At 50.0% G+C, this 11,093-nt stretch overlaps 1 long non-coding RNA gene across 1 annotated transcript; it reads right to left on the bottom strand.

The window, feature by feature from the left end:
* Positions 1 to 7,014: 7,014 nt before the first annotated feature.
* LOC135319538 (uncharacterized) lies at positions 7,015 to 10,549 on the bottom strand. The gene is made up of 2 exons (XR_010378218.1): positions 8,765 to 10,549; positions 7,015 to 7,864 (listed from the first exon to the last, which is right to left on the bottom strand). It is a non-coding gene; the product is annotated as an uncharacterized LOC135319538 (long non-coding RNA).
* Between the last annotated feature and the right edge of the window lie 544 nt (positions 10,550 to 11,093).

Raw genomic sequence — 11,093 nt, 5'->3', positions numbered from 1 at the left:
AAACTGCGTCAGTGGGACCTTGAAGATGCCCTGCAGTGCATTTAAAATGAGGGCATGAAAGACAGCAAGTACCGAACTTAAGGTCGGTGCAAGTGAACAGTGGCCCTCAGGGTTTTGTAGCGTGTCCTTTGCACTCTGCACCCAGTTCTGAAATCTTGGCTCCCTCTGCGTGGACATGAGTTTGGGGATAAGAGGTTGTCTGGTACGTTTAACTGTTTTAACCAAGCTCTAATCAGTATGTAAATAAAACGGGAATTAACTCTGTTTAAAACAAATTTTGCTATTGTGTAATTTTTATCATGTTTAAGAATCCTCTTTTCCCTGATCACCTACAGGATCAAAACTTGCAAGTAAGTGGTTCCCTCTGCAAGTACTTTGCACACATTTTTAAGGAAGGAGTTTCACTGAGTGAAGTGAATTCGCTTGGGCAAGTCTTAGGGCAGGTTTCCCCTTATCTGGATTTTCTTAAACAGGAAACATTCTATCCTAACTCTGAATTCATGTCTTACCAAACAGTGATCTGCTGAAGTTACAAAACGAAACAACATAAGGAGAACCCTGCAACAGACCCGGTGTTGGAGACCCTCCCTGGTCCATCCGCAGGGTTCTGCTTGCTTGGGGGAGTGTGGGTGCCATTGAGCAGACTATCCAGATGCATCCAGAGCTTGCTGGAAGAGCCCCACTGGGTCGTGTCTACTGTGTGTGTGTCCCTGGGTTTGATCCTTACCATGCAAAGTGCCCTGTGTTACCAGTCAAGCAGGAAGTAACTACCTGTGAGTGATGATTAACACATCTGGATGCCAGGTAAAGACAAATGTAAACACCAGGAAATCCCAGGCCAACAATTACCCACAATAGCAGACAGCAAAAAGATATTCCATGGCAGCTCAATATTCCAGAAGCATTGCAGAATTTATTATAAGATAGAAAAGGATATTTCTGAGGTTTAATGTTGCAGCCAGAGCTTGAAAATGTTCTTGAAGTTCCTTAAATAGATTTTCTGCCTGAAAAAAATGAACCATGAGAAAACCGAAAAGCATTTACTTTTGATGCAGGGTAGAACCACCCATATGTGTAGTTAGTGGATTTCTGATAAGGTCTGAGGCCTTCCCACTCAAGGGGTGAGGAAGATCTTGTGAACCAACAGTGCTGGCGCGCTGACAGCCAATGCACAGCTGAAAAACAAGCCGGCCCAAACCTTACCTCACGCCATACTTGAAGAGTACCTCAAAACAATCAGACACTTAATGTAAGCATTAAAACTATCAAATGTCTAGAAGCTAACACAGGAGAAAAGCTTACTAACCTTGCGTTCCTCAAAGAATTCCTAAGAGTAGCTGAAACCCTCGGCCGGAGCACAGCCACAGCGGGCATCTTGCCTTCCCTGCACTTTGGGGTATTTATTAGCTGGTGTTAGGTTTCAGAAATTGTTTACAAGGCAACACAGAAACAGCAACTGTTACTACTGGCCGTGTTCTATGTTGCCTTATAGTTTACAAATTGAAATCTCGTACCATTTATGACATAACTCTCTCCTCACACCCGTGTAATGCCTCCATTTCAGAGACGACGAGGATGGACGCGGATCTCCAGCCTGAGCCCACATCTGTGTGCGAAAGCGGCCCTCTACCCCGAGTTCCTCGCCTTGCATCAGAAGTTTTTCACTTTGTCAGGAAAATGTGGGTTTAAGTATGTGCATCTAACCGATTTCTTTCACCAAGACAAACTCATCAGCCTTTAAGTGCCGCCCCCGCTCGCCGGCTGTCTCTTCTTCGGCGGAGGGCCTCCTGGCGCAGGGCTGGTGTCTCCGCGACCCGGGTGGCGAGGTGCTGCCGCCCCGAACAGAGCGCCCGCGCCGGGTCCGCCCGGGAGGGACGCGGTGCCGGTGAGGGTCGGGCGGGGAGGGAGGGGTGGAGGGCCGCGGGGGTCCCCACTCACCGCGTCCCGCAGCGCGCGCCCGCCGGGGGCTTCGGGTCCCCGCGCGTCCATGTGGACCGGCGCCGGCAGGGACCCGGGCGCAGGGATGCGCCCGACGGGTCCGGGGTGGTGGGCCCGGCGGATGTGTTGGTTCGGCTCCGCCGCCACCCGCAGCTCCCAGCAACGATGGCCGCCCAGGCTGCGGAGGCAGAATCCGAGGGCCGGGAGATGCTCCCGACGCCGGCGGAGCCGCTGAGGAGCCCAGGAGGCAGTTCCAGGGCGGGGTGCGGATGTGCGCGTCGGGAACGCGGGGCCGAAGAGGTGCGCGCGCGGTGCTGTCCCTGGCAGGGGGGACCTCCTTGGGCTCAGGCCGTCCGCAGCTCGCCCGGCGACGCTCCACTGTTTGCTTTGTTTTCATTGCGCTGGAGCCCAGAGTTGGCACGCTCTTTTTATTATTATTGTGGCCAAGAACACACAACATAAAAGTTGCCATTTTCAGTTTTAAGTGCGCAGTGCAGTGGCTTTAAGTACACTCACGTGGTTGTGCATCCATCACCATCATCCACCCATGCAACTTTCTAATTTTCCCAAACCGGCGTTCTGCACCCATGAGACATCAATTCTCTAGGCTCCCAGCCGCTAGTACCCGCCCTTCCACTCTCTGTGCCCGTGGTTTTTATGCGATGTTGTCACCTCTCTAATGGGGGGATGGGGGGAATCTGGCTGCAGCACACACACAGCCCAAACTCCCATCAACGTCAGGGCCCTGGAATCATCCATCTCTCTGATGAGAGACTCGGCCATCTCTCGGAATCATTGCCATGTCTGCAGTCAACTTTAAGATTAAGAGTTATGTTCTGTGACCAACTCCCGACACACAGCCAACGTTTGCATCTTGATTTTAATTTTATGGAAGATCGGAAGGAAGACCTCACAGCGACTTTCCCTGCCTCAAGTGTCCTTTAGCCTGGCTGGATTGTGGCTCGGGGTCACTTTGTGGGTGAAGTCCCAGGACCCTGTTCTTAGCAGGTATCTTTGTTTACACATCTGCCCCCCACCGACTCAAAGCTCTGTGGGGCAGGACTGTCTGTCCCAGTCAGCCCAACACCCGAACGTCCCAGAGGCCTAGACGAGTGACTTATGGAGACCTGGTTGCTGAAAGTGTGTGAAACACAGCCACGTATGCAAAGACGCCCAACAACCTTAGTCATAAGGAGAATGCAAATAAAACCACCAGATCACCTCACACCCACTGCAACGGCTGGAATGAAAAGACAGAAGGTAACAAGCGTGGGCAAGGGTGTGGCAGAGTTGGGTCCTCACACTGGTGGGAACTTAAAATGGTGCAGCCAGTGTGCCTATAAAAAGTTAAACATGAAGTCACCATGTCACCCCAGCTCCACCTCTGGACGTGTACCAAGGGGCATGACAGCATGTGTCCACACAGAAGCATGCATGCAAGTGTTCACAGCAGCACCGTCAACAATAGTCAAAAGGCGGCCCAGATCTCCATCAGCAGACAAATGGGTCCACAAAGAGTGGTCCCTCCATACAACAGAACAGCATTCAGGCACAAGGAGGAATGAAGCCCCGACGCACACACAACGCAGATGCACCTCAGGAACACGGTGCTCAGGGAGAGAAGCGGGTCCCAGGGGATCGAAATCCACTCACCTGACGGGTCCAGGTGGGCAAATCCCTAAAGACAGGAAGTGGAGGAAGGAAGGGGGGACCGTGCCGAACTTTAGGGGTTTCCTCTTGGGGGGCAGAGATATCCAGATCTATTTCAGATATTTAATCAGATTGTGGTGACGGTTGCACAACCCTTCAAATATACTAAAAATCATTGAATTGTACACATTAAATGGGTGGATTGTACCTCATATATGTGAATTATATCTCACTAGAGGTGTTAAAACAGTAACTTAAAAACTGAAGTGTAGTTGATTTACAGTATTGTGTTAGTTTCAGGTGTACAGCAAAGTGATTCAGTTACACATGTATTTTTTAGATTATTTTCAATTATAGGTTATTACAAGATATTGAACACAGTTCCCTGTGTTATGAAGTAAATACTTGTTGCTCACTAGTTTATATGTAGTAATGTGTATCTGTTAATCCCGAAATCCTAATTTATCCCTCCCCTTTCCCCGCCTTTTCCTTTGGTGAACAAAAATTTTGTTTTCCATGTGTGTGTCTGTTTTCTGTATGGATTCATTCATATTATACTTTAGATACCACATATCAGTGATGTATATTTGTCTTTCTCTGTCTGACTTACTTCACTTAGCATGATGATCTTCACTTAGTATGATGATCTCCAGGTCCATCCACGCTGCTGCAGATGGCAACATTTCATTCTTTTTCATGACCTGGTAGCATTCCATGGTGTGTATAAACACCCACATTTTTATCCAGCCATCTGTTGGTGGATGCAGGTTGCTTCCATGTCGTGGCTATTGAGTAGTGCTGCTGCGAACACTGGGGTGCTTGTATCTGTTTGAATTAGGGTTTTTGTCTTTTCTGGATTATGCCCAGGACTGGGATTGCTGGATCATATGGTAGTTCTATTTTTAGTTTTCTTTCTTTCTTTTTTTGTTTAGAGAAACGCCATACAGTTTTCCACAGTGGCTGCACCAGTTTACATTTCCACTAAAAGGGTAGGAGGGTTCCCTTTTCCCCACACCCTTTCCAGCATTTGTTATTTGCAGACTTTTTGATGATGGCCATTCTGACCACTGTGAGGTGATAACCCATTGTGGTTTTGATTTGCATTTCTCTAATAATTAGCCATAATGAGCATCTTTTTATGTGTCCGTTGGCCATCTGTATGCCTTCTTCAGAGAAATACAGTAACTTTTAAAAAGCATGGCTATTTGTGTGCAAGAAGCTAAAAGAGCACCTTCCTCTTTTTCTCCCAGGAGAGTCTGAGGATGCAGGGAGCGCAGTGTGAGGGGGGGGGTCTTCCGTCTGGCTAGTTAGGGAAAGAGGGGGCTGGGGAGGGTCACTGGCCCCTTTGAGGAATCCCATCAGATAGCTTCTGACTTCTCTTTGAAGGAGGTGCCAGGTGCCAAGTGCCAAGGAGGAGGAGGAGGGGGTGGGCCAGGCAGGAGGCCCCCAGGAAAGGCCACTCTCACAGCGGGGTGGGGCAGTCTCTGTGTTCTCTGTCTCCCAAGTCGCATCCAAAGCGGCCAGTGCCCCCGGGGGTGGGCCCGCACCCAGGAGGTGGCCCCTGAGGACACAGCGGGAAAGCCTCCTTGGAGAGAGGGGCGATGGCCGAACAGGGCCTGGCCAAGCCCTGGAGGGTTCCTGGGGAATGTTCTAGTCTTTGGGGGTGGCGGGTGCAGGGCACCGGAGCCCCTCACATTCCGCAGGCTGGAAGCAGCCTGTTCTGGAACCTCTGCCCTCACCCTCCTCTGCGGCCCGCCGATCTGAGGGTTTCACCAAGTCGCGGCAGGGCCCACCTCCGCCTGCCGCGCTTAGGGCGCGCCCCTGTGGAACCAAACAGCTTTCCGGACACTGTGAAGAGCTGTGACTGAGGTAGGGGCCTGCAGAGCCAGAGCTAACGGCGGGCCTGGGCCCCGGGCGCAGCTTCCTCCACGCTGCACAGACCGACCCCACACCCGTCCATCTGCCTGGTGTTTAATGGCCCGCAGGGAGCTGGGCCAGCCAGGGCCTGGAAGGAGACACGCTGGAGGGGGCCACCCGCCTGTCTCTCTGCTCCTCCCAGGCCACTGGGCTGTCTCTCACTGGCCTGGGTTCCTCTCTTCTCCAAAGGGCCTGTCTGTGAGGCTGCCCACTGGGCCTGAGGTTGTCTTCCAAGACAAGCTTCCAGAAAAGCCTGACCAGGGGGATTAGCAAATGATGTGTGCAAACAAAGGGCAGGCCTCAGCCCAGAAAGCGGTGGGGGTCTGAGTGGCTGGTCAGGGTCCCCGGGGTGGATCTGGTGGGCATGGCCCAGGACCAGCCTTCTGGATCAGAGCCCCAGGAGCTCCCGTCAGATTCTGAGGCGAGCAGGCTCTCTGAGGAGAGCGGGGACCAGGACAGTCCTCATGGTGAGCTGGGAACGTAGGGAAAGCAGAGGCATCGCAAGGGGTGGGGGGCTCATGGGATCACCAGGAGAGAGAAATGAAAGCTTCCAGCAGTGGAGCTGTGGGGGTGGGGCAAAGTGCCTGATGGCCTTGGTGACCCTGGTTGGCCTGGAAAAGAGGCAGAGTCACCCAGGAGTAGTGGTCAAGTCTGGAGGTTAAAGCAGAGTGGTTTTCAAGCTGCAGCCTCTGAGTCACATACAGGGGCTGGGGGTGGGGAGGTTGAGAGACAAGGAGTTAGCCTTTAATGAGAACAGAGTTTCAGTTTGGGAAGATGAAATGTTCTGGAGACGGTGGCGATGGTCACACAGCAGTGTGTATGTGCTTAATGCCCCTGAACGCTGCACTTAAAATGGTTAAAATTACACCTGAAACTAACACAATACTGTAAATCAACTATGCTTCAATTAAAAAGTGGTTAAAATGATAAATTTCGTGTTACATATATTTTATCACTATATATATTTTTTATCACTATATATATATATATATATATATATATATATATATATATATATAGTACATTTTCCCAGCTTCAAACCCTAGGCTAAGAATTCCAGGACCTAGGAAACTTGTGACTCTCTTTCCATAAGCTTTCATATTTTTAAATATATATTTTATCTTTCTCAATTGGAATCTCTCTGGTCTGATGGGAACCTACTCAGAAACTCTCTGATAACCCTGAGAACCTGGTCTCTACTGGAGAAATAGGATCTGTCATTCTACACCTAGCACCTGAGTGATTTTTCACCTATACTGCCTAATTAGGGGTCAAATTCTTAGTTCTGCATCCATGGGAAATAAATTCATTAATATGGAAGCAAGAATCACTGAAGAGAAACTCATTTTGTTAAGAATATTAAATTTCAGGAACTAAGTTCAGGGGAAAAATTCCTCAAATGCAACTGACTGCAAATCTACAGGAGGAGAGTCTTGAAGTGTGCTGTGAGGGTGTAGAAATCAGATGGCGTTTCACTGGTGCAGATGTAGATCGGGGAAGACAGCAGAGTCTGGTAAGGAGTACATATTTATGGAATCAAACACACAGACCACAAAAGCAGCAGCTAAATACGAAACAAAACTTTCAATTAGTCTGAGGCTGGCAAGCAGGGGTGGGGGCTCTGCCCCATGCTGCCAGTCAAGAGTCAGATCCGTCCAGCCAGGAACTGGGCTACCTCCTGCTGGAGTTCTCCACTACCTTGTTTGCACCTGGCCAGCAGGTGAGAGTGAGCAAGAGGGGTGGCCAGAGCTCAGACACATGGCTGCACCAATGCAAGAGGTGGGACTGGAGGCCAGCAGAGAGCCCAGCCTCCAGCAGTAAAGGCACAAGCTCAGAACACATGAAAATGGACGGACATTCTCCACACTTGAGTCACCAGGCAGAGGCCAAAGCCAGGTCCACGAAGGCCTCTGGTGCCTGGGGCCACTCTTCCCAGCTGCCCAGCTTCACTGCCCTCTAACAATCTCCGCTGGGTGCTTTGTCCACAGTCCCTGGATTCCATTTTAGCTATGTTCAGAGTCAGAATGAATTCTCTAAGACAAGCAGACATGGGAGGCATGGACTCTCAGGTGACTCTCACCCAAGTGTCCTCGTGCTGGCTCTGCACAAGCCATCAGCTTAGCGGGTCCAGTGACTTCAGTGAGAGTTTGCCTTTCTTGGTGTCATTTCCATATTCTCAGCTAGTTCCAAAAATAGCACCTGTAAGCTGGAAAGAAAGTTCACACCTGGTGCCCATCTGTCCCAGCTAGAGCCTTGGAGCACTGAATCCACAGGTGTCCAAGAAGAGGTGTGTGCTGGGCTCAGGGATGAAGGGGGGACACATTCGGACACCACAAAACTCAAGCACAGTCCTTCATTTCTGGGGAGAACAAGCAATGCAGGAACTCACTTTTTCTTTTGGTAAAGTGGAGATGTATATTTTTTTCAATTGGAAAAGTCATATATACTCACTAAAAAATTTAAACCACAGACAAGTGTATAAAATACAGAGTCACATTAGAGACAACTATTAAGAATTTATATTTTATCTGTCTAGACTCATTTCCTATGTACTTACTCAAATACATATGAATAAATCACTACATGGTCTTGCTGATGCTCTGCAACTTTTGCAGCACAGAAGCAGCTCCCTCAGGAGGGCAAAGGGCCAGCATCACTACCTGGAACAGCTGTTCCTGTCACCCATGTGCTCACTGACCTCCATGGTCCTCTTCCTTGTGTTCCTACTGCACAGGACATCAAATATCCCAGGGACAGTGGCACTTGCAGAGGTTTATTTCTGAATTTCATACACTCTGACAGTCTTTGACTTTCAATTGGTGTGTTTAGACCATTCACATTTAAAGTGATTATTGATACAGTTGGATTAAAATTTACCAAGTTATAACTCTTTTCTATTCATTGCATTTATTCTTTGTTTCTTTTTCCTCCTGTTCTGCTTTCTTTGGTTTTAACTGTATACTTTATATGATTCCATTTTATCTCCTGTCTTTATTTGTGCTTAATAAAAACCTTTTTAGTGGTTGCCCTAGGGTTTATAATATACATTTTGAAATTATCTAAGTTCAGTTTCAAATAACATTTACGGCTTCATGTGTAGTGCTTGTACGTTATAAGGGAATATTCCCATTTCCTCCCTTACATCCCTTGTCATTCATTTCATTTATTCATGTGCTATAATCACCCAGTACATTGTTACTTTATTGCTTTAAGCAAACAGTAGTCTTTTAGATTAAGAATAAGAAAAAAAAAGATTTACCTTCACTTATTCCTTCTCCTGGCCGCTTCCTTTCGTTATGTTAATCCAAGTTTCTGCCCGGTATAATTTTCCTTTTGCCTAAATAACTCATTTGAACATTTCTTACGGGGTTGGTCTGCTGGCAATAAATTCCCTTGGTTTTGTTTTTTCCTGAGGAAGAGTTTCTCCATCACTTTAAGTATTCCATATTAGTTTCTGGTGGCTGCTGTGACAAATTACCACAAGCTGGGTGGCAAAAAACTGCAGAAATCGTTCTCCCCAGAAATGAAAGACTGTGCCCCGTGCTTGGGTTGTGTGGCAGAAATTTATCCTCTCACAGTTCTGGAAGCCAGAAGTCTGAGATCAGTTTACTGGGGCTGAAATCAAGGTGGTGGCAGGACTGTGCTCCTTCCAGAGGCTCCTGGGAAAATTCATTCTGTGGTTTTCCAGCTTCTGGTGGCTGCCACCATTCCTTGCTGGTAGCTGCATTCCCTCCAACTTCAGGCGGCGTCTTCAATCTCTCTGCTCCATCTTTACGCAGCCTCTGTGTGTCTCAAGTCTCTTTCTGCCTTCCTCTTATAAAGATATGTGTGATGGCACTGATGTCTGGGGCTGTGTCAATCCAGGGCCCCCTCCTCATCTCCAGATCCTTAACTTAATCACTTGTGCAATTTTTTCCTTTTCACATAAGGTAGCATTCACAGGTTCTGGGGTTAGTAGATGATGGTTGGCTATTTTTGAGCCTAGCACGGCTTGGTTGGCTTTTTTCTTTTTTCTGTTTGGGGATGCAGGCAGCCAGGGAACATGCAGCATTGCAGATGAGCCATGTTTCCTTCTGCTTGACTGATGGTTCTGGACCAGCAGGTGCCCCTCTGATTCCAGACAGGTTTGAAAGGATTACAAGCCACTTCTGTGAGGTGAAGCCTTGGACCAAGAATGCAAGACTGCATGCCCTTGGCTGGACTCTGGAGGTGCTCGCTAGTGTGGGTCCTCCACCTAGCACACCTGATGGATCCAGAGTGGCATCTGGCCAGGGGCTGGCACCTGTTTGTCCACATCTGCCAGGACAAACAGGGCCAGATGCCGTGACCCCAGTGCTCCAGTGAGATGGGATGGAAGCCTGTATTCTTACTCTGTTGCTTACAGAAGAGAGAAAGTAGACCATTCTGGAGGCCCCAGAGCTTGGGGGACAATCTGGCTGAGGAGGAGCATCCATATTTCTTAGCCCAGCGTGGCCTGGATGTCCTTCTGTGTGTGTGTGTGTGTGTTTCATTTCCCTAGACATTGCTGGTGCTGTGTTCTCAGTCTTTCTGGTGGATACTTTGAATAGTGATGACTCAGAAATACACTGGCATCAGCGGCTGGAGAGTGAGAGATACTCTTTGTCTGATCAAGGGCCTGCCTTATCGCCAGGTTTGTTTGCGAGTTGCTCTTAGTGAGGTTGTAACTGTTCTTATGATTTCCCACGAAACTGTCCAGGTAGGAGGCTGGCTGATTAGGTATCTCCCCACCCCCACCCTGGGGCCCTCCTCTCTCCTCTACCAGGCCTTCCCTTTTGGGGTGCTTTGGGTTTGCTGTGGTGGAGATGGAAGCCGGGAGGGGAGCTATTCTGTAGACAGAATCTAGGGCCTGCAATTGGTTTTCTCTGCCTTGAGCCCCGCCCGCACAAGGTCCTGGGTCGGGGGCGGGGCGGGGGGAGGTCTTCTCACAGGGTCCTCCCTGCCCCCGCCCACCTGACCTGGGCTTCAGGTCCACCCCTCCCCCAGCACCGGTGTCCTGAGCACCTCCCTCTCCCTCCCTCGAGCCCGAGCCCCTGGGGGCTCACCTTGGTCAGGTGACAAACAGCAATTCCTATTTCTGTGTAAACGGGCACATATTGACGCACCTCACAGAAAGTGCGGTTGAGCTAAAGCTATGAAACACTTAGCAGGTTAGAGTCCAATGTCCAGCACTTTCTTCAGTATCTCACGCACTTGGGGAGGCCAGTCCTGGCTGCTGCTGGCCTGGGCCGGAAGAGACAGGTGGACCTTCAGAGGCTCCAGGCGGCAAGGTGGGCTTTCGTTTCCCCAGAGGAGAGCGCCCCCGGCCCCCAGCCTGGCCTGAACTCCCCGGCCCTCTGCATACTTCTGAGCGCCGCTGGTCAGGTATCCCCTGGGTCGAGGTAGGGAGCCCCACAGGCCCGGTCAGACAATGGACGGTGGAAAGACTCCTGGAAACACCGGACGCCAGACCCCCACGAGGGGCCGTCCCCGGGGCGGCGTCAGGACCCCATCCTCCGCTCTCGGGGGCGGCGCGCCGCGTCTACACGACCACTCGCCGCGGGACAGGTGGAGCCGCGGCCACGTGGGCG

The sequence above is a fragment of the Camelus dromedarius genome, chromosome 28, assembly GCF_036321535.1.
Source record: "Camelus dromedarius isolate mCamDro1 chromosome 28, mCamDro1.pat, whole genome shotgun sequence".
Classification (NCBI taxonomy): domain Eukaryota; kingdom Metazoa; phylum Chordata; class Mammalia; order Artiodactyla; family Camelidae; genus Camelus; species Camelus dromedarius.
This window is presented reverse-complemented; position numbering and strand designations above follow the sequence as displayed.